Genomic DNA, 19,292 nt, shown 5'->3' on the forward strand with positions numbered 1-19,292 from the left:
CTATTGACGATAAGAATAATGATGTAATGGCAGCAGGGAATGGTTTAAATATTTGAACATTCTAAGGTGTGTAAAGGAAAGACTTTTCATCTCAAAAGATTCTCTACTCTGAAGTGTGGAAAGCATAATCATGTTTGTGGTTGATGCATTTTTTAAATTTCATTTTCCCAATCCAATTTGAATTTTAAATCGTACAAGACTGGCTTAGTGCCTCATGGATGGCCTCAAGAGAGGGGAATGTTTGGGAGAAGATATAAGTGAATTTTAAATAATAGGATGCTCAGCATTGAGTAGGATATTGCTAGGAAATTTCCAGCCCTAACCACTTACTGCCCCGGTCTGTGAAGCTCAACTTCCTGCCAAGCTGCTGCAGCCCTAACAATTCTTGCAAAGCCTTCTGCCCCTGTAGCTTGTTCCCTTCTGTCCTCTTCATCTGGTACTGCTCCCACTCCCTCAGGGTCAGGATAATTTCCACCTTGGCAGGGGATTTGCATTCCCCTTAATCAGGCTAGGAACATTACTGAAAGTCTTGCAGGGCTCGTTCTGGACAGATGACTGTACCCTGAAAGCCTCACAAAGAAGGCAATGTGTGAATGACTGTAGGCTGCTTTGTAGAGTCAGCTCAGTGCCATGGAATAAGATTCATTTGTCCCGGGAAATCCATCAAGATCCATGGGCTGATCAAGTTTGTCAAGTCGGAATTGAGAGTGCTCTGTCTGACCCTGTTCCCAGCCCTGTCGGAGTGTAGTAGGGTCATAGGATAGGTCCAGTTGCTTTCAAGCTATTATGTGTAGCCACACGGAAATCTGGAATCAAAGTATGCTTTTGAACCCTTTGGAAACTTTTAGCTGTACAGGCTATGCGCACTATCCAAAGCCTTTGAAGCATCGGTTCAGAAGCTGCTTTATGCAGGTGACTTTGCCGTAGAGGCACTTAGATAAGAACACGTGTAAATAATCATTGCATTTCAGATAAAACACAGCCCTATGGTCTCTGACAGTCATTCTGAAGAAAATCAAGGATATACGCCAGATGTCATCCCAAGTGCTTAGTACAGTACTCTGAACACAGTAAGTGCTCAATAAATATGATTGAATGAATGAAAATGCATGAATTACACTTGGAAAACCCTACACACAACCAAAGACTAGATTTGAACTATTCATTCATTCATTCATTTATTCATTCAGTCATATTTATTGAGCACATACTGTGTGCAGTGCACTGTACTAAGCGCTTGGGGAGTACAAGCTGGCAACATATAGAGACTGTCCCTACCCAACAACGGGCTCACAGTCTAGAAGGGGGAGACAGACCAACAAAACAAAACATACAGACAGGTGTCAAAATCATCAGAACAAATAGAATTAAAGCTATATGCACATTATTAACATAATAAATATAATAGTAAAAATGTACAAGTAAAATAAATAGAGTAATAATTCTGTACAAATATATACAATTGCTGTGGGGAGGGGAAGGAGGTAGAGCGGGGGGGATGGAGAGGAGGAGAGGAAAAATGGCTCAGTCTGGGAAGGCCTCCTGGAGGAGGTGAGCTCTCAGTAGGGCTCTGAAGGGAGGAAGAAAGCTAGCTTGGTGGATGTGTGGAGGGAGGGCATTGTGGGCCGGGGGAAGGACGTGGGCCGGGGGTCAACGGCGGGACAGGTGAGAACGTGGCACAATGAGGAGGTTAGCGGCAGAGGAGCAGAGGGTGCAAGTTGGGCTGTAGAAGAAGAGAAGGGAGGTGAGGTAGGAGGGGGCAAGGTGATAGACAGCCTTGAAGCTGAGAGTGAGAAGTTTCTAACCAAATTAGAAAGATTAGATTAAAATGAAAGGTTCTAATCCTGGCTCCACTACTTGTCAGCTTTGTGACCTTGGACAAGTCACTTCACTTCTCTGTGCCTCAGTTCCCTTTTTTGTAAAATGGGGATTAAGACTGTGAGCCGTATGCAGGACAGGGACTGTGTCCAACCTAATTAATTTGTATTTACCCAGCACACAGTGCAGTGCCTGGCACACAGTAAGCCCTTAACAAATAGCATTAAAAAAAAAGATTTCTGTCAGCATTGCCCAGAGCTCAGTACTGTCACTGAATTCTGCTGCCTGTACCTAAAGTGGACAAAGTGGTAATAATAATAACAATAATAATAATAATAATAATGGTATTTGTTTAATACTTCATAAATGCCAAGCACTGGTCTAAGCACTGGGTTAGATACAGGATAATCAGGTTGTCCCTCATGGGGCTCACAGTCTTAATCCCCATTATATAGATGAGGTAACGGAGGCACAGAGAAGTTAAGTGACTTGACCAAGGTCACGCCGTGCACAAGTGGCGGAGCCGGGATTAGAACCCACATCCACTGACTCCCAAGCCTTTGCTCTTGCCATTAGGCCAGGCTGAAAACAGAATAGAAATGGCCAACCTGGCTTTCTGCAAACTGCAAAACTATGTGGTCCAAAGGGCATCAAGTTCCATTGCAGGTTGGAAGGTTTATATTACTGTTATGTGTCCAATTTTTGATATGCTTTCAAGATCTGGACCTGTTACAGAAGATATATCAAGCTTCATGGATAGTTACAATAGTGTTAATTTTGAACCACTCATTTTCAAATCGCAGGACAGGATTTCTGACAGCAAGATTTTAGAATATAATTAGCCCCCCAGCATTGAAGCTTGTTAGGGGCAGGGAACATTTCTGCTAATTATGATAGTATTTGTTAAGTGCTTACTATATGTCAACCACTGTTCTCAGGGCTGTGTATTGTACTTTCCTAAGTGCTTAACACAGTGCTCTGTCCATAAATGCTCAATTAATATCACTGATTGATTGATTGATTAAAGCAACATCTATAGCAACACAACTCTACTGGGCAGGACATGTATGAATTGAAAGCCTCCTGAAATTTCACCACCACTAGGAAGCCTTCCCTGCTTGATTCTCAACATCCCACAGTATATTAACCCATTGGTGAGGATGGGTATAATTACATAGGTGCAGCCACACTTAGTACCTGTGTACATATACAGACACTCAGGATTTATGTATATAATAATAATGATGGCATTTATTAAGCGCTTACTATGTGCAAAGCACTATTCTAAGTGCTGTGGGGGATTACAAGGTGATCAGGTTGTCCCATGGAGGGGCTCACAGTCGATCCCCATTTTACAGATGAGGTAACTGAGGCCCAGAGAAGTTAAGTGACTTGCCCAAAGTCACACAGCTGACAAGCAGCGGAGCCGGAATTAGAACCCCTGACCACTGACTCCAAAGCCTGTGCTCTTCTCACTGAGCCACGCTGCTTCTATATGTATTCAATCGTGCATTTGATTATTCTTTACGAGATTTCATCCCAACATTAGCACCACCACCTGTTTTTATCCTGTTTGTTTTTCCTGCTCCCACTATTTGTGAATGATTTTTGTTAGTCTCCCTTATTAGATTGTAAGCTCTTTGAGGGTAGGAAGGCTGTTTAGCTTCTGTATCCTCCCAAAAACTTGCTGTGATGTGTGCTTAGTAAGCCCCTAATAAATACCACTGGTTGATTACAACTTTGCTGTGGATGAGTTTAAAAATCTGTGGAATGCACTTTCTAAAACAAAATAAAATAGTGGATAGCAGCAGAACATCTAAAGAGCTGTTGTATAGAAAACTGAAATTGATCCTGGGATCACACCCAGCAACTCCATTGTATCGTGCTTTCCCAAGCTCTTAATACAGTGCTCTGCATGAAGTAAGCATTTAATAAGTACCCTTAATTGATTGAATTAAAGGATATGTTAGCCAGGAAGGCAAATACACTGATTTAAAGACATGGTGAAGCTTAAGTAATGAAATGTAGTGAAACAGCTGCAGTAAGTAGATCAGCCTGGCAGGCAGCAGTTGAGAGTGTGGTTGTTCTCCTTATTCACGGACTTTTCAAAAGCAGGAAGCCACAAAAGATCAGTAGCGATTATATTTATTGAAGCACCTATTTTGTTCAGTGCAGTAAACTAAACACTTGGGAAGAACAACAAAAAGACAAATTTCATTCCCTGCCCACAAGGAGCTTACACTCTAATAAGAAAAATAGAAATTTTCACATGCAGTGGAATCAAAATAAAATTGTACATTCAGTCAAATAAACGTGTACACCACGTTTATAACTAAATCCATAGGCTGATGAAGGGCTGGTAGGATTTGAGTGGCTGATAATTAGCTGGGGAAGGTCTCTTGGAACAGGTAGAATTTTAGGAGGGCTTTGAATATGACAAGGGCTAAGGTCTGGCAGGTTTGTTGGGGAAGGGAGTTCCATGTCTTGGGGATAACATGAGCAAGGGATTGGAGGCAAGCAAGTCCAGAGAGGGGCACAGTTAGGACGTGGGCTTGGGAGGAGGGAAGGAGGAAATTGCAGATGATAGGAGAGACAAAGCCTCAGAGGTAGCAAGTTGGCAAACAGTGAGAGACCAATTGAAGATCAATTTCTTCCTGATCATCCATGATCAATTTTGATCTGAGGATACCACCATTAAGTAGCTTTTTTAACTCATTATTTTCAGTTTGATTTTCAATACTAAATTAATGATGTATCCTTTTTTGGATGGGGACTTTGATTTGGTTCTGTTAAGCAGAACCAATCAGACAATAATATATAGTCAGTGCCTACTGTGTGTAGAGCACTGTACTAAGCACTTGGTACTGTATAATGGAGTAAGTAGGCTCAGTCGATCTGTGCCTTCAAGGAGCTTTTTTTCATTCATTCAATTCATTCAGTCGTATTTATTGAGCGCTTACTGTGTGCAGAGCACTGTACTAAGCGCTTGGCAAGAAGGAGGTCACATGTACCTGACTTAGTGCTTAAATACTTAGATGACACAGAAGTGCTGAAGGGACAGCATGGCCTTGTGGAAAGAGCATGGGCCCGGGAACTAAATTCTAATCCTGACTCTGCCAATTGCCTGCTGGATGACCTTGGGCAAATCACTTAACTCTTTGTACCTAAATTCCTTCATCTGTAAAATGGGGATTAAATGATATTAAGTGCTTACTGTGTGCCAGGCATTATAATAAGCACTGGGGTAGATAAAATATAATCAGGTTGGACACAGTCCATGCCCCACATGGGGCTCACAGTATTAATCCTCATTTTAAAGGTGAAGTAACTGTCACAGAGAAGTTAAGTGACTTTCCTGAGGTCACACAGCAGACAAGTGACAAGTAGGGATTAGAACTCAGGTCCTTCTCACTCCCAGTAATGTGCTGTATCCACTAGGCTGTGCTGCTTCTCTTTGACACATCACTTTAGTTCTCTGTACTTAAATTTCCTTAACTATAAAACGGGGATTAAGCACCTGTTTTCCTTTCCTTTTAAACTGTGAGCACTGTCTGGGGCAGGGACTGTGTTCAACCTGATTAAGTGGTACCTACCTCCGTGCTTAGTACTGAGCTTAGTACATGTAAGCACTTAACAAATACTGCACTTATTATTATCATGTCCTGGCCAGAATAGAAATTAACTGGGGAATACCTCCTGGGGAAAATTGAATTTCAGAAGAGCTTTGAAGATGGGGAAAGTTTTGATTTATTGGATTTGAAATGGGAGGGAGTTCCAGAAATGGGGAAGGACATGGGCAAGATCACTGCTGCAGGAGAGATGAGAATAAGATAGAATCCATTAGGTTAGCTTAAAAAGAATGAAGAGTTCAAGCTAGAGTATAGGGGAAAAGTGAATAAGAAGAAGTGAATAATAAACTCCTAGCGCCAGTCATCAGGAGTGTCTGAGACTGGATAATCATTGAAGGTTTTTGAAGAGGAAGGAGATATGTGCCGAACATCATTTTATAAAAATAATTTAATCCATAGTATTTAAATCAATGGTATTTAACACTGTGTGCAGAGCACAATACTAAGCTCTTGGGAGATTACAATACAACAGAGGTGATTAACATGTTCCCTGTCCACAAGGAACTTATAATTTGTAGGGTGTCAGGCATTAAAATAAAATATGAATTTATTAGAGCAGTGCTTGGAACATAGTAAGAGCTTAACAAATACCATTAAAAGAAAGTACTGAGGGACTGAGGGTTGGGTGAGTATCCAGTGCTTAAAGGGTACAAATACATGTTCAAGGTTGATGCAGAAGTGAGACAAATTAGGCGAAACAAGGGCATAGTCAGTGAAGACAGTTTAGAGGAGATGTGATTTTAGGAGGACTTTGAAGGTGGGGAGAGTGGTGGTCTATCAAATGTGAAGGGGAAAATAGTTCCAGGCCAGAGGTGGATTGTGGGTGAGGGTTCGATGGCAAGAAACAAGCAAGAAACAGTGAAACAAGAATGGGCCTTGGAGCCAGAGGACCTGGGTTTTAATCCTGGCTCCACCTCTTGTTTCCTGTGTGACAAGTCACTTCTCTGTGCATGGTACCTCATCTGTAAAATGGGGATTAAGACTGTGAGTCCCATGTGTGACATGAACTGTATCCAACCTGATTATCTTTTATCTGCCCCAGCACTTAGTGTAGCACCTGGCACATAGTAAGTGCTTAACAAATACCATTTAATAAAGAAACAAGAGGGAGTGATAGATGAGATTGAGGTACAGTGAGTAGGTTGGTACTAGAGGACCAAAATGAGCATGCTGGGTTGTAGTAGAAATCAGTGACTTACCTTACTGATTTCCAATCATATTTATTGAACAAGTACTATGTGCAAAGCACTGTACTATGAGCTTGGGGGAGTACAATATAACAGAATTAGCTGTCACACCTCTCTGCCCATAACAAGCTTACAGTCTAGAGAGAAAGACAGACATTATTAAGAATAAATAATAAAGATATATACATAAGTGCTGTGGTGTTGGGGATGTGGAAAATATCAAGTGTCCAAAGGTCACAGATTGAGGTGCATAGATGACACAGGAGGGATAGCGAGCGGGGGGAAAAGAGGGCTTAATCGGGTAAGGAAGATGTGACCTTAGTAATTCTTTGAAGGTAGAGAGAGTGGTGGTCTGACATATATGGAGAGGGAAAGAGTTCCAAGCTAGGGAGGTGATGTGGGAAAGGGGTTGGCGGTGAGATAGATAAGATGAGAAGAGAGGTAAGATAGGAGGGGGCAAGCCTTAAGCACCAGAGTGCTTTAAACACAATGATAATGAGTTTCTGTTTGACGTGGAGGTGGATGGGCAATACTTGGAGGTTCTTAAGGGATGGGGAAACATGGACTGAACATTTTCTAGAAAAATGATATGGGCAGCAGAGTGAAGTATGGACTGGAGTGGGGGAGACAGGAGGCGGGGCGGTCAGCAAGGAGGCTGATACAGTAATAAAGGCAGGATAGGATAAGAACTTGGATTAACTTGCTAGCAGTTTGGATGCTGAGGAAAGGGCAGGTTTTAACACTGCTAGGTAGGTAGAACCGACAGGAGTTGGTGACAGATTGAAATGCGGGTTGAATGAGAAACTTAAATCAAGAATAATGCCAAGGTTACAGGCTTGTACAACAGGGAGAGTGGTGTTGCTGTATGTAGTGATGGGAAAGTCATGGGTAGGACAGGGTTTTGGTGAGAATATGAGGAGTTCTGTTGTGGACATGTTAAGTTTGAGGTGTTGGTGGGCATGTTACTCCTCTCCTCAAAAATCTCCAGTGGGTACCAGTCAACCTACGCATCAAGCAAAAACTCTTCACTTTCGGCTTCAAGGCTCTCCATTACCTCGCCCCCTCCTACCTCACCTCCCTTCTCTCCTTCTCCAGCCCAGCCCGCACCCTCTGCTCCTCTGCCGCTAACCTCCTCACTGTGCCTCTTTCTCGCCTGTCCCACCGTCGACCCCCGGCCCACATCCTCCCCATGGCCTGGAATGCCCTCCCTCCACACATCTGCCAAGCTAGCTTTCTTCCTCCCTTCAAAGCCCTACCAAGAGCTCACCTCCTCCAGGAGACCTTCCCAGACTGAGCCCCCTTTTTCCTCTCCCCCCATCCCCCCGCCCTATCTCCTTCCCCTCCCCACAGCACCTGTATATATGTTTGTACAGATTTATTACTCTATTTTACTTGTACATATTTACTATTCTATTTATTTTGTCAATGATGTGCATCTAGCTTTACTTCTATTTATTCTGATGACTTGACACCTGACCACATGTTTTGTTTTGTTGTCTGTCTCCCCCTTCTAGACTGTGAGCCCGTTGTTGGGTAGGGACCATTTCTATATGTTGCCAACTTGTACTTCCCAAGCACTTAGTACAGTGATCTGCACACAGCAAGCGCTCAATAAATATGATTGAATGAATGAATGAATGAACATGCAAGAGATGTCCTGAGGGCAGGTGGAAATGTTAGATTGCAGAAAAGGAGAGAGATCAGGGCTGGAGATGTAGATTCTAGCAGGAGAGTGAATTATGGACTAGAGAGGAGAGTAATTTGAGGCAGGCAGACTAGTAAAGGTGTAGTGAAGTAATCAAGTTGCAGTATGAAAATGTTTGGACCAGGCTGTTTGGATGGAGAAGAAGGAATGCATTCCTGAAATATTGTAGAAGAAAAACCCACAGGATTTAGTGACAAAACGAATAACTGGGTTTGAAAGTGTGGAAGGGGTCATGAATAATGCCAAAATTATGGGCTGTACAGATTGTGAGGATGGTGGCGTTGCTATGATGGGAAAATAAGGTAGGGGAGAAGATTTGGGGGTCATGTGGATTATTGCAAGTAGTTTTTATTGAATAACTGCTGTGTGCGAACTCTTGGGAGAATACAGTACAGTGGTCTTCAAGGAGCAATATAATAAGACAGAACTAATTTAATTTATAAATAGGAGGAAAAATGAAAATGGATATGTAGTTTGTCTTAACAGCGTAGGTACAAAAGTTCAATATGTGGTTGTGAGCATATAACCACTGGTTGGTATCAAGTATTGGTGGAACAAATAAATACATATACATGCATATATAATTAGTTATATTAATATGTCTCCCCATCTAGACTGTAAGCTTGTTGACAGGGAACATATCTGCCAATTCTTTTATATTGTACTCTCCCAAGCACTTAATACAGTGCTCTGCACATAGTAAGTCCTCAGTAAATACCATCAATTGATTAATTGGTAATTGCAGTGATAAAGCCAAGGGAGATGAGAAATTTATCTGGGATTGATCCTATAGGATATGAGTTTGAGAAGGGTTTGGGAGAAGGTGAGGCCAGTATGGATATGAAATGGGGAGGGAGTTCTATCAGGGGAAAGAAACTCAAATAATTTATAGATGAGGAAGAAGGAAAGTGGATATGGATATGCATAAGTGCTAAAGTCGGTATATGGAAAGTAGGTGTAAAATTGTTATGGATGATTGTGAATATACAAGTGCATAGTATAAAGAATGATTTAAATGGTTCTTAGGGATTTATAACCTTGGCAGAACAGAATTAGGTATTTCAGTTCAGTGTTAGAGGTATTAACGGTTGTGGAAAGCCCATAATCTGAGTGTTCTGAAAAAATAAACCCAGTTTTATCTTTGCACATATCTGTTGATTTTGTTTGCTTGTTTGATAGAAATTTACATCTTCACTTACTCTACCCTGAAGTTTTATGTGGGATATTGTCAATGCAGCTAACCATCACAGAGGTGTTTGAAAAGAGATGCATTTTGAAATTTGAGATCTCTTTGAAGTTAACTTGGTCACCTAATCTCTCTCTATTTTTTCCTCCTCAAAATAGAGTTTCTCTGAAGAAAAAGCCATTGAAAACACCTTCTGTTAAAGATCTATTGAAAGACCTCTAGCTGTCACTTCAGAATGAAATGTAACAGTGGTGGATGCTCTGATCTGAAGAAAGAACAGCTGACTGAGCAAAAGAATATAGAACTGATCCTCACAGACACTTAGAAAAAAATCTGAGTTTTATAAAACGAAATGTTTTTTGCATATGGAAGATGCAGCATATTTTTTTTGCCAACAATAAATCCAATGCACTGTTATGTTCTTTGGTATTTTAGTATTCTTTTATTTATCTAACACATTTCTTATTCATCTGCTATTAGCTTTGTGATAATTGGATTCTGTAGGACAGCAAGTACAAAATCCTAGATCCTCCCCTGTAATTATCAGGGAGCCAAGCTATGGATTTACACGGCTTGCTGTGTTCCTCTTTCAAAAAATATTCTCAAGCCAAATAGCTGATTTCCAAATGTGAAGCTACTGAAATGTGCCTGAAAATGTAGTGAATGCTTTTAGGACATTTTCAAAGAAAATGAAATTCTGTTACTGTCTTTCTATACCATTCCATGTTTATGTATTGTGGATCGGAATTAATAACTGAAACCTGATTTCAGTCTATCAAAATTGAAGTCCATAGCTAGACTAGCAGTTCATAATTTGGTTGGCAGTTGAGGCATCTAGCTGAATTTGGGGTTCATAATATAGAGAGAGGCTCAATTATGATGAAAACCTAAAGAGTTTGGTTTATTATTTTCTCCAGTTAACAGTTTGTTTAAGGTGGGATGCTCTTGTACTACAATAAGTAATCTGTTACTTTAAAGAAGCGGTTGGCTACCTTATATGTTTCAGATTGGGCTGAAGACCTGCCTGGGTATTCAGAGAGTGAACTCATTATTTTATTTCTGCTTGAGCACCTTTCTACTAAAATGCACTAGGCCATGTTAGTGCTCAATAAATGCTGCTGCTACTATTATTACTATTATTCTGAGAAGATAGGTGTAATTCAATCAGACTGGAGTGTTTACCAGTTTACATCACCTGTATACCAGTTACCCCACAGTTATATTCCCTCAAGTACATTCACACGGGATTTCATGTATAGAACTTTTGAGATTCTTTTTAAAGCCCTCGAATCATTTTTCCCTTTGAAGCTTTAAAATGTTATCCCGAACCTAGAAATTTAGGCCAAGTTTTTTAAACCTTCCAAGTTTTTCATTCATTCATTAGTATTTATTAAGCACTTACTGTGCACAGAGCACTGTAATAAGTATTTTGGAAAGAACAATACAACAATAAATAATAATAATAATAATAGTAATAACAATGGCATTTGTTAAGTGCTTCCAATATGCAAGCACTGTTCTAAGTGCTGGGGTAGATACAAGGTAATCAGGGTGTCCCATGAGGGGCTTACAGTCTTAGAGAAGCAGCGTGGCTCAGTGGAAAGAGCATGGGCTGGGGAAACAGTGGTCATGGGTTCTAATCCCGGCTCTGGCACTTGTCAGCTGTGTGACCTTGGGCAAGTCACTTAACTTCTCTGTGCCTCAGTTCCCTCATCTGTAAAATGGGGATGAAGACTGTGAGCCCCACGTGGGATAACCTCATTACCTTGTACCTACCTCAGGGCTTAGAACAGTGCTTAGCACATAGTAAGCACTTAACAAATACCAACATTATTATTATTATTATTAATCCCCATTTTACAGATGAGGTTACTGAGGCACAGAGAAGTTAAGTGACTTACCCAAAGTCACAAGCTGATAAGTGGCGGAGCTGGGATTAGAACCCATGACCTCTGACTCATCATCATCATCATCATCAATCATATTTATTGAGCACTTACTATGTGCAGAGCATTGTACTAAGCGCTTGGGAAGTACAAATTGGCAACATATAGAGACAGTCCCTACCCAACAGTGGGCTCACAGTCTAAATGGGGGAGACAGAGAACAAAACCAAACGTACTAACAAAATAAGATAAATAGAATAGATATGTACAAATAAAATAAATAAATAAATAGAGTAATAAATATGTACAAACATATATACATATATACAGGTGCTGTGGGGAAGGGAAGGAGGTAAGATGGGGAGGATGGAGACTCCTCAGCCCGTGCTCTTTCCACTAAGCCACACTGCTTCTTTGTAAATAGTGACAATCCCTGCCCACAGTGACCTCACAGTCTAGAGAGGGGAGACAGATATCAATACAAATAAATAAAATTACAGCTGTATACATAAGTGCTGTGGGGCTAGGTGGTGGGGGGAAGAGCAAAAGGAGCAAGTCAGGGCAATGCAGAAGGGAGTGGGAGATGAGGAAAAGTGGTGCTTAGTCTGGGAAGGGGTCTTGGGGGAGATGTGCATTTAATAAGTCTTTGAAGTGGGGGAGAGTAATGGCCTGTTGGATTTGAGGAGGAAGGACATTCCAGGCCAAAGATATGACGTGAGACAGGTGAGATCGAGGCACAGTGAGAAGGTTAGCACTAGAGGAGCAAAGTATGCGGGCTGGGTTGTAGAAAGTGAGAAACACAGTGAGATAGGTGGGGACAAAGTGATGGAGTGCCTTAAAGCCAATGGTGAGGAGTTTTTATTTGATACGGAGGTGGATAGGCAACCACTGGAGATTTTTGAAGCAGGAGGTGACATGTCCTGAACGTTTTTGCAGAAAGATGATTCAGGCAGCAAAGTGAAGTATGGACTGAAGTGGGGAGGGACAGGAGGTTAGGAAGTCAGCAAAGAGGCTAATGCAGTTATCTAGGCAGGATAGGATGAGTGATTATATTAACATGATAGCAGTTTGGATGGAGAGGAAAGCACTGATTTTAGCGATGTTGTGAAGGTTTTATGTTGACTTGAAGCATAGGCTGCGTCTGTAAAGTTCTTTGAGTTATTGGGTAAAAGGAATGAATCACTTTGATTATTGATGTTGTCATTATTGAGAAGCGGCATGGCTCAGTGGAAAGAGCACGGGCTTTGGAGTCAGAGGTCATAGGTTCGAATTCTGGCTCCGCCACATGTCTGCTGTGTGGCCTTGGGCAAGTCACTTAACTTCTCTGAGCCTCAGTTATCTGTAAAATGGGGATTAAGACTGTGAGCCCCACGTGGGACAACTTGATAATCTTGTATCCCCCCCAGCGCATAGAACAGTGCTCTGCACATAGTAAGCGCTTAACAAATGCCATCATTATTATTATTATTATTGTCTAAAATACGGAATTTCTCAGATGTAAGGAATCATTTTGTTTGGTATTCTTTTTGGAGCTACCTCCTGTTCTCCGATACTGCAGACCTTGCATTCTTGCAAGATCCTGAATTAAGGAAAACTCACTGTGGTACTCACTCATTCATGCATATGCATCAGCCTTCTGATCTGCAGCACTCTGTATCCAAACACCTTGTGTTGGGAATTGGGGAATGTTCTTCCAAATAATGTTCTATCCAAAAAGTGTAGTGAAGACACATTATAGTAGAATTGAGTGAATTGCTGTTACACAAACATTAACAAAGCAACCTTTTTTGAGATATAATAGTTTATATTTGGGTGCATTTTAGTTATCCAAGCCCAGGCTGTATATATTCCTTAGAGGTCAAAAAGGGCATCAGATGGAAAATATGCATTTAAGTTTGCAATGTTCAAGTATGGGCAAAATTAACTCTAGAGACTGCATTTTCTACTTAGCAAACACACATAGAGTCCATGAAACCTCTCAAGTTGTCCTGGGGTTCAGGGTCTTCCACTAGAGCCCTGGGGTCTGAGTCTCTTGTATGGAGAGCCAACCAAAGGGTACTTGATCTCCTGCTACTCAAGCCAGGACTTCGGTGTAGAGTTCTGGAGCCCTGGCCCAGGTGCTCATGGAGATCCTCACCCAAAACCAACTGACATTTCTCTCTGAGTGGGGAGATGACTGGGGTGGGTGATCGGCCTCTGGGGAAAGCTAGCCAAGGGTTGTTGTCCATTCTTTCAGAATGTTCCCTCTGACTGCCAACCAAGCTCCCTCCCTCAAACATATTTACTAGGGCTGTATTCATTCCCTATCCCCCTCTATCTCTGTTCTCATCTAAACTTGGCTTCACCAACACTGTTCTTTCCTAGTTCTATCTCTTTCCTAGTTCTTCTCCTATCTCTTTGGCATCTCATTCTCTGTATCTTATGCAGGCTTCAATCAATGAATCATATTTATGGAGTACTTACTGTGTGCAGAGCAGTGTACTAAAATTTGGGAGTACAATTTGACAAGTATTGGTAGATGTGTTCCCTGTTCCTCTGCCTCCCACATCCTAACTGTGGGAGTCCCTCAAGGCTCAGTTTTGGGTCTCCTTTTATTCTTCATCTACACCCACAACCTTGGCGAACTCATCTGCTCCCAAAGCTTTACCTACAAGATGACTCCCAGATCTACTTTTCCAGCCCTGATCTTTCTCCTGTGCAGTCTCACAATTCCTCCTGCTTTGAGGATATCTCTACTTGCATGTCCCACCAACACCTCAAACTTAGCATGTTCAAAAACAGAGCTCTTCATATTCTCACCCAAACCCTGGTCTCTCCATCACTTTCCCATCACTGTAGACAGCATTACCATCCTCCCTTCTTCACAAGACCATACCTTTGACATTATCCACAACTCATCTCTCTCATTCAGCCCAAGTATTCAATCGGTCACTAAATCCTATTGGTTCTATTTTCACAACATTGCTAAAACCTGCCCTTTTCTCTCCATCCAAACTGCTACCATGCTGAGGCAAGCACTCATTATTTTCTTCCTTGACTACTGCATTAGCATCCTTGCTGACTCCCCTGCCTCCCTGTCTTTCTTCTCTGCTGCCAGAGTCATTTTTTGGAAAAAACGTTCAGTCCCTATCTCTCCACCTCTCTAAAACTTCCATTAGTTGCCCAATCACCTCCACATTAAACAGACACCTTACCATCAGCTTTAAAACACTCAATCAGCATTCCCCCTCCTACCTTTCTCACCGATTTCTAATTACCACCCAGCCATATGTTTACTCCTGTGTCCCCAACCTATTCTCTTTGCTTTGATCTCATGGATCTTGCTGCCAACCTTGAGCCTATGTTCTCCCTTGAGCCTGAAACACCCTCCCTCTTTATATCTGACAGTCCACATCTATCCCTGCCTTCAAAAACCTCTGAAAATCATGTCTCCTCCAAGAGGTCTTATTCATTCATTCATTCAATTGTATTTATTAAGCGCTTACTGTGTGCAGAGCACTGTACTAAGCGCTTGGGAAGTAACAAGTCGGCAATATATAGAGACGGTCCCTACCCCACAACGGGCTCACAGTGTAGAAGACGGGCTCACAGATCTAACTAAACCCTTAATGTCCCCTCTCTGCTATCTCCTCTGTATTGACTACACACTTGATATGTGCCTCTTAAGCTCCTTGATACTCCCCTGAGCCCCACAATACTTATGTATATATTTTTATATGCAACTATTTTTCTCTCTCCCTAATCTATTTTAATGTCTGTCTTTCCCTGAAGACTAAGCTCCCAGTAGGAAGGGATCATACCTACCAACTATAGTGCATTGTACTTTCCCAAGAGTTTTGTATAGTGCTCTTCACCCAGTAAGTACTCAATAAATATCATTGATTGATTGATTGACTGATCCACAGGGCCCTAAGAGAGCCTGGGGCTTTTCCCTTGCTTCTCCAGGAATTCCTCAGCAAATGCTGGGTTGGCTGACTGGGGCTGTAGCTTTCTTACTTGTTCAAACAAAGTCCAGAAGTCCAGACTACCTACAAGCAATTAAACCAGTGTCTCCTCCAACCAAAATGGTGTTTACATATGAACTAATTAATATTTCATAATTAATATTAATCTTTCCACCTATTGACATTGAGGGTGCTTTCTAGCCGGGATAAGGTGTTTTCCTGAGGTTAGTTTTCCTGTTGGGTTTGACTTGGTCTACCCTTTGTTTTGAGTGCCACTCAAGTTTCAACAGTGTCTGAGTCTGAATTTGTGTTGACTTCTGCCTTTTGGGTTGTCATTATTGAGTAGGGAGAAGAGAAGAAATTAGTATCACCCAGAGAAGCATGAGCAAATATTTGATGAAATTGATGGGGCTGTGGTTTTCTCCTCTTGCCTCTTCATCTTCAGGTTTTGGTGAATTTGTCCCAAAACAAACATGAATCATCAAGGATCTGATAAGAAACCAAATAGATAGTATTGAGTGTCTTCTCAATAGAAAAAGCTTACTCTTTATCACAAGCTAAAGATTAAGCTGTCAAAATTTATCTGTACCAGTCAATTGGAGGAAGGGCTCCAGATGCAAGAAGACACAGATTCTACTCCATTTGAGTCTTGATTACTAGTTTACAAACGATGTTTATTTGCAGGTTTTTGAGAGACAAACATTAGGAATATTCCAGTTAACTCACCATGGTCCTCCACTCCAAATTAATTTGGAGTAGTGATGGTGGAACTTGGTAATGGGTGTGTTTGAAGCCAGATGCATGGCTGTTGGGGGGGATCATTGGGTCAAAGTGACTGTCTAGAGAGAATACACAACTGGCTCATATTAATAATTATGATATTTTCTAAGTGCTTATTACTGGCCTGGCACTGTTCTGAGTGCTGGAGTAGGTACAAGATAATCAGGTTGGACAGTCCTTGTCCCATATGGGGCTCAAAGTTTAGGGAGGAGGGAGTAGGATTTAATCCCCATTTTTCAGGTGAATGAATTTAGGCACAGAGAATTAAGTGACTTGTCCAAGGTCACCCAGCAGACAAGTGACAGGTTAGAACCCAGGCCCTCTGACTCCTAGGCACATGCTCTTTACACTGGGCCACACAACTTATTAACAATAATAATAATAACTGTGGTATTTATTAAGTGCTTACTATGTGCCAGGCACTGTACTAAGTGCTGGGTGGATACAAGCAAATAGGGCAGGACACAGTCCCTGTCCCACATAGGGGACACAGTCTCAATCCCCATTTTACAGTTGAGGTAACTGAGGCCCAGAGAAGTGAAGTGACTTTCCCAAGGTCACACAGCAGACAAGCAGTGGAGCTGGGATTAGAACCCATGACCTTCTGACTCTTATCACCTGTTGGGGCTCAATACAGACCACAGCTCTTAGATCAGTTTGTTAACCACTGGGAACTGCTAAGGCATTGTGATCCACATTCTGGTATTTCCTTTTGAACTGAAACAGGGTTAAGTGCTTAAAATAAGTTTCCTGGAATCCTTTCACTTGGCCTCCCCACTTCACACATTGCATTTCATTCAGGAAGAATTTTGGGAAATCCATCTGGAGCCTGTTATGTACATCCATTCTTCATTTTTGAAGATGATACTATGAAGTTTTATCAAAATGAGGGAAGCAGCGTGGCTCAGTGGAAAGAGCACGGGCTTTGAAGGTCATGGGTTTGAGTCTGACTCTGCCACGCATCTGCTGTGTGACCTTGGGCAAGGCACTTAACTTCTCTGAGCCTCAGTTACCTCATCTGTAAAATGGGGATTAAGACTGTGAGCCCCACGTGGGACTTAGAACAGTGCTTTGCACATAGTAAGCGCTTAACAAATGCCATCATCATCATCAAAATGAATGTGTCTTACCACTTTCTAACAGCCCCTCCCCTCCACTGAATGCAAGAGAACCTCGAGGGTTTGTCCCCTTTCAGGGTTACTTGTTTTTGAGCCTCTCTACTAATATCGTGATCTTTAAGTCCTTTCTCCCAGGACTTCTGAGAGCAACCTCTCTCCCAGTCTCTGCCTGCCATTTTGCTGTAGCTGGTTTAGTTGTTGGCCATAGTCATCTTCCATTGTAATGGCATATGCAGCTGCTGCTTGGGCATCACTTTTGCCCATTCTCCTCACAAGTCTTCTTTGCCTGAGCATTGCTTCAGAGATTGTGATTAAGAAGGTGTGTAGGTATCAGATGGCCAAAGCTAGAGCACATAAGGTCCCCACAACCACAGCTAACAGCAAGGACAGCAAGGAATATAAACCAAGTTTTCCCCATACCTCCTTGATGTGCAGATTAACCAACCATGGCATGATTAACCAATTACTCCTAGGTGCGCCTGTATCTATCACATGCAGGCTTCAGGCACTCTCAAGGGATCGGAGCACTAATACTATTTGCCTTGGAAACCCGTGGCAAAGCTTGATTTCCCTTATCTTCTTTGTTGCCTACCCCAGCTTGACACAGGATTCCTTCAACCGATATTACTCTCTTTCACCCCTTCCCTCCACCGATGATCTTTCCACCCATTTGTCCTCAAGCCACCACCTCCGGAGAGCGAGAACTAACCTTTATTCAAATGAGAAAGTCTGCCTTTTCCCCGGTCTGGATTTAAAATGACTGGACTGACTCCTCACACCGGACAGAGTTACACATGGGGCTAAACCCTAAGCTGCCTCTTTTCTAAGCATCAGGTATCCACCACTCCCAGATAGCTAACTGATCCTTAGAGTGCTCCTTCCTCCTCAGATAGTTCTGAACAGTGTGAACCTAAATTCAATTTTAATGTATTGTGAGAAACCCCAGTATTGAATTTTTTTGTGCCTCTACTGTTCATTTGTTAGTAAAGCTCCTTCCTCAGGAGTTGGATGACAGGTGCCTGAGAGACCCCAATTGATGATTTGCTAATGGTAATCAATCAATCATATATTATCAAGCTCTTACTGTGTGCAGAGCACTGTACTAAGCACTTGAGAGAGTACACTATAACAAAGTTAGTAGACACATCCCCTGCCCACAAGGATCTTACAGTCTAGGGGACTGGTAGAGATAACAACATGCCCTTGGCCTCAATGCTTGTCTTTGTTGGGGGTCATATAATATATCTAGACCCAATATCTAGGTCCAATGTGCAAGAAGATCATTACATGGCTACATCTAGCCATGAGAACCAGCATTGTCTAATGGATAGAGCACAGGCCTGGGAGCCAGAAGGTTATGGGGTCTAATCCCGGCTGCACCACTTGTCTTCTGTGTGACCTTGGGCAAGTCAATTCACTTTTCTGGCCTCAGTTACCACACCTGTAAAATTGGATTTAGGCTGTGAGTCCCATTTGGAGCCAGGACTGTATCCAACTGGATTAGTTTGTATCTATCCCAGCATTTAGTGCAGTGCCTGAAAAAAAAATACCTTTTCCTATACAGAGTGCTTTTGAACAGCTGACCTTAACAATTTTCTTGATCTTTGGCTCTTCTGCCAAAGAACAGGAAAGTCTATGCCATTCTGTGAGGTCTTTACTAAAGCTTTGAGATCATATCTTGTTATTTGCATTAGGCAATGGGTCTTCTAGCTGTCTATGTATACTTTGGTAGGAAACTTGCTAAATTGTCTCCTGTATCTGAATAATGATAATAATGACATTTGTTAAGCACTTACTATGTGCCAGGCACAGTTCTAAGTGCTGGGGTGGACACAAGCAAATCAGGTTGGACACAGTCCCAATCCCACCTGGGATTCACAGTCTCAATTTCCATTTTACAGATGAGGTAATTGAGGCCCAGAGAAGTGAAGTGACTTACCCAAGGTCACACAGCAGACAAGTGGTGGAGCTGGGATTAGAACCCATGACCTTCTGACTCCCAGTCCCGTGCTCTATCCACTATGCCACGCTGCTTCTCA

General features: G+C 42.0%; 1 protein-coding gene across 2 annotated transcripts in view; it reads left to right on the forward strand.

Annotated features, from left to right (window-relative positions):
* TDRD3 (tudor domain containing 3) overlaps positions 1–9,930 on the forward strand; it is a 227,101-nt gene extending 217,171 nt beyond the window's left edge. For both annotated transcript variants that reach the window (XM_038767674.1, XM_038767681.1), the window contains one exon: positions 9,684–9,930. The gene's annotated coding sequence lies outside the window, so the exon portion shown is untranslated. The remainder of the gene's footprint in view (positions 1–9,683) is intronic.
* Positions 9,931–19,292: the final 9,362 nt, after the last annotated feature.

The sequence above is a fragment of the Tachyglossus aculeatus genome, chromosome 2 (genome assembly GCF_015852505.1).
Source record: "Tachyglossus aculeatus isolate mTacAcu1 chromosome 2, mTacAcu1.pri, whole genome shotgun sequence".
Taxonomy (NCBI): domain Eukaryota; kingdom Metazoa; phylum Chordata; class Mammalia; order Monotremata; family Tachyglossidae; genus Tachyglossus; species Tachyglossus aculeatus.